The following is a 4,062-nucleotide window of genomic DNA, read 5'->3' as shown; positions in this document are numbered from 1 at the left end:
AACAATCCATGCATTTTCTATTTTGTATGCACTTTGTCTCCTTCAAATATAAGGAATACTTAATTTAATTTGTCTGGTAAAAAACACAGTGAATTTTAGTTATGTTCATGAGCAACTGAATTTTGGAGTACAGCCAGATCCTGGCTGGTAATAACCTAATATTCAGACAAAGTATTTAATAGCCTTGTCTCACTCTGAGTGTTTGTGCGCATTTAAATTGCACTGGGAACCTGAACCAATAAGGAGAGTGATCTCAAACCCACCAATGAAAGCAAATCATGAGGAAAGCTTGGAGATCTCCTTCAGAGCTGCTGATTCATTTCTCCCTGCAAACTAAACGTGTGCTGCAGCAGAAACAATGCTAAACAAAATGGATGTCAGGAAATAATATAAATTATCCTAGTCACTGAATAAAATGAACAACAGAGAAAAACATCCCTAGGTAAGTAGGGGTGGACTTACGTCCACCTGCTTGTTTGTACATCCAAGATAAGGATATGAAATCCTCCATTTCTGTCTTCTAAAGTATGATTCTGATTCTGTGCTGCAAATTGAAGCGAGCTTGTCATGATTTTTGATGTCATGTCAGATTCCACAGATCCATTTACTTGTAGAATCTGACACTGAAATTCACAGAATCTTAGATTCTGTAAGTAAGAATTCACCAGACATTGTCATTTATAAGTATCCTCCAAGGGCACATTTGAACAATATGAGCCTGTTTCAAACAAATATTGGTTTAAAACTAAATTTTCTTGCAAAAACTGCAGGACTAAGACTGAAGCAGAAATCACAGACAGTAAGGTTGCATCTGTGGCTTCAGAGACAGGGGCCCCTTTACTGCCCAACAAACAGGACTAATTAATTACTGCCGCAGTGTTAAAAAAATCACAAGATTGTCATCCCTATCCTAGGTTTTAATTGTTTCTGTCTCCTTAAGGACTCCAGTACAGTTTCCCTTCTCTGCGGTTCTTACAGCCAGGCTTTGGCTTATTCCAGCTAAGAGCTGGATATAAGCCAGAGCCTGACTGGAAAAGTCCTCCAGTGCAGTCATTTTTATTAGAAGTCATTGACTCCCATTGGAGGAAGGCAGGCATTTAAGATGCATTGGGAACAAACCAGAAGAGCTCATACCCAGAAATAGAAACAAATGACAACAGTTCTTATAGATTTGAATCAGCATTGGTGATTCATCTCTCTCCCTCCTCTCTGTATGTGTGGCTCTGCTACAATTTGCAAGTAAACAGCAGTGTGTATTCGTGGCAGATTGCTGGGCAAATTGCAAGCTGTTTTGCCCAGCTTGTAGCAATCTACCTCACAGTCTCTATTCCTGGCAGTATTTTCATGGTTTTGCCTCTCAGTCGCCCTTTGTGTCTGGTTTCTTACTCATAATAAACTATTTTTCTTATTTTCGATATATTTTATGTATGATGATATACAATATATAAACTATGTATACTATTGCATGATTTAAATTTGTAGGCACATTTCTATAAAATGAATTAAAATTCTGTCACTCACATAAGCATGAATATACACAAACATACATACATGTGAATATATATACATTTTTATTCAATCATTTTACAAAGAAATACTTTATATATGATTAAGTCTCTTGATTAATACTCATCGGTTACAAATCATAATAGCTTACTGATCAGGTATAGTTTCATCTTTCCCCTATGTTTTTTCTCATATTCACTTCACATTCAACAATGATTTATTAATATTTTATAATGAACATGTTCTTTTGATGAACCAACACATTTCACAGTAATAGAATTCCACTAACTTGCAGTATCTCTCTCTCTCTCTCTATATATATATATATATATTGCTATATAGTATAATATGTTACTATATTCTTAGTAATTAACACTTAATTAAGTTTGTCCTTCTCTGTATCTGCTTATCATCCTGTAGAGCACAATTTCAAGGCCTGCAGTCCAGGCTCTCCCACACTTCTGCTACCTGACCTGCAGTCCAGACTCCACAAGCTACACACTTGCACCTTTGAATATATACTATTAAGGCTAAGCTTCCAGCTTCAAAGCAATAATTTCTCCCAATTAACCCCTGATCTGGCAACTTCTTGCTTTAACTGTTATAAGAATCATTGTGATAAAATAAAATTTTGCAGAATGACCAGAAAGCCTGTATGCTGCCTGTTTCTCATGTCTCTTGTCTCTTTCATTCCAGGTTATGTTGAGTCTGACCACTGTTGAGCCATGCTGGACAGAGCAATGAATGACAAACAAATGCTTTTCATGTATTTGTATGTGAATCCTTAGTGAAACATCAACTAGACCCTCATTAGAATCTCGTGTAATGCATACTTGAATAAAAATCTAACTCTCCTTCTCCTTAGGCCCATTATAATTAGGCACTCCAATAAAAGTAGGGCTTCATTTCTCCTCTCTCTAAGTGTTCAATCATTTTACGGGCTGAACATAGTAAGTGTTATTTGCATTAATTCACTACTATGGAAATTACTTAATGTCAATGTGTTTACATCTCAATAAAATACTCTTTTTGATGCTGATGTATTTTAGAACTAGCTGATTTGAGACATGATTTGTGCTTGGAGTAGAATATACTAGACTAGCCTAAATGTCCATGTATATTGAGGAAAATACTCTTAACTCAATTCTCTAATATTCTTGAATTTCATCATACCAGTATACCTGGTAATTAATATTTATATTCTGGAAATGTATTCTAGGTTTTAAAATTAACAATTGAGCATTTTGCTGAATGATACCTAAAAGACACTCCAGAATAAATCCATGAAAGCAAAAGAATAATAAATGAATATAACTCAATGACAACCACTGTGCTAAATACTCTATAGATCATTGTATATTATTTACTCCATGATTTTGATGTGGTCTTCGATATTCCTCAATGTTTACATACTATTTTCTGACTACTGGATATGAATTACAGGATATGAATAAGAGCCTGGATGTAATCTTTCATCTTTACACATACCCTTATATAAGAAACTTATAAAGGAAATTCCTGAATATAATGTATAGATTCACAGGGTTGAATTGAAATAATGGAACTACAGAATGCTGCATGAAATAAAATAAATATATATAGAAATTAACTGTACTAATCTATGCATATTTCAAGTTTCCATGTAAAACATACATAAAGCAAAAGACAATCTTTACATATAACTTCATGTCATTTACCAATGATTTCACGTTTGAGAAATGTCTGGAAATAGTAAATAGTGAGTACTGGAATGTATCACTTTACCAGGTTTTCTTTATGCCATGGAAATGGAAATAATTATAGTCACAGAGTTTTACTCTTTGAAATTGTGTTTCTCTACTTATTTAATATCACATAATGGGAGGGGAAGCATGATTAAGAAAAACAAATATCATAGGAATTATAATTAACAAAAAAATTGATATGAAATAAGAGAGAGTTTCCTGCAGATTTTCCCTAGATTCTATCTTACACTAAGAATGTCTTCATTCCTGTCTATATTATTGTGACTGTGAATTGGGCTCCCATGAGCATCAGGATTCTTATTAATTATGATTTGTTTGTGTAAATTTCTATGTGGGGTACTTTAATGTAATTAAATTATAATTAAAATTTATTATTTTATGTACTCATATAAAAATAATCTAATGTATTCTTAAATTATTACAATGATTACTTTTAATGTTATGAGATGGGTTATAATACATAATGCATTTATTCATATTAGTAAGTTTTATAAAAAGCTGCTTGGATTAAAGAAAGAAATGATTCTTCAAATTCTCTTCCAAATAGTCTAGCTGGAATACACTATCTCACATTGACTTAGTAAGAAATGAGTTAAGAATTATTTATTTTTGAAAACAAGAATTTTAAATATATTTGAATTCTGTACAATTTTTCTGTCTTTTTAAAAGCCTTATAATGAAGTTCTCAGTTACATTTGTAAAGGTACAACATAGTATGGATTCTCTGATGCCGTTAATATTCTTAAATAACTATTGATATTATTAGTTATAAATTAGATTGTGTATAATCCATGGCATTATATATTATAGA

The 4,062-nt window shown here is 32.6% G+C and overlaps 1 long non-coding RNA gene across 1 annotated transcript; it reads left to right on the top strand.

Annotated features, from left to right (window-relative positions):
• Positions 1–331: 331 nt before the first annotated feature.
• LOC121134771 lies at positions 332–2,415 on the top strand. The gene is made up of 2 exons (XR_005871995.1): positions 332–442; positions 2,203–2,415. It is a non-coding gene; the product is annotated as an uncharacterized LOC121134771 (long non-coding RNA).
• The last annotated feature ends 1,647 nt before the right edge of the window (positions 2,416–4,062 follow it).

This window comes from Mesocricetus auratus, unplaced genomic scaffold (genome assembly GCF_017639785.1).
Source record: "Mesocricetus auratus isolate SY011 unplaced genomic scaffold, BCM_Maur_2.0 Super-Scaffold_100030, whole genome shotgun sequence".
Classification (NCBI taxonomy): domain Eukaryota; kingdom Metazoa; phylum Chordata; class Mammalia; order Rodentia; family Cricetidae; genus Mesocricetus; species Mesocricetus auratus.
Note: the sequence above shows the minus strand (reverse complement) of the source record. Positions and strands in the feature narration are given on the sequence as shown.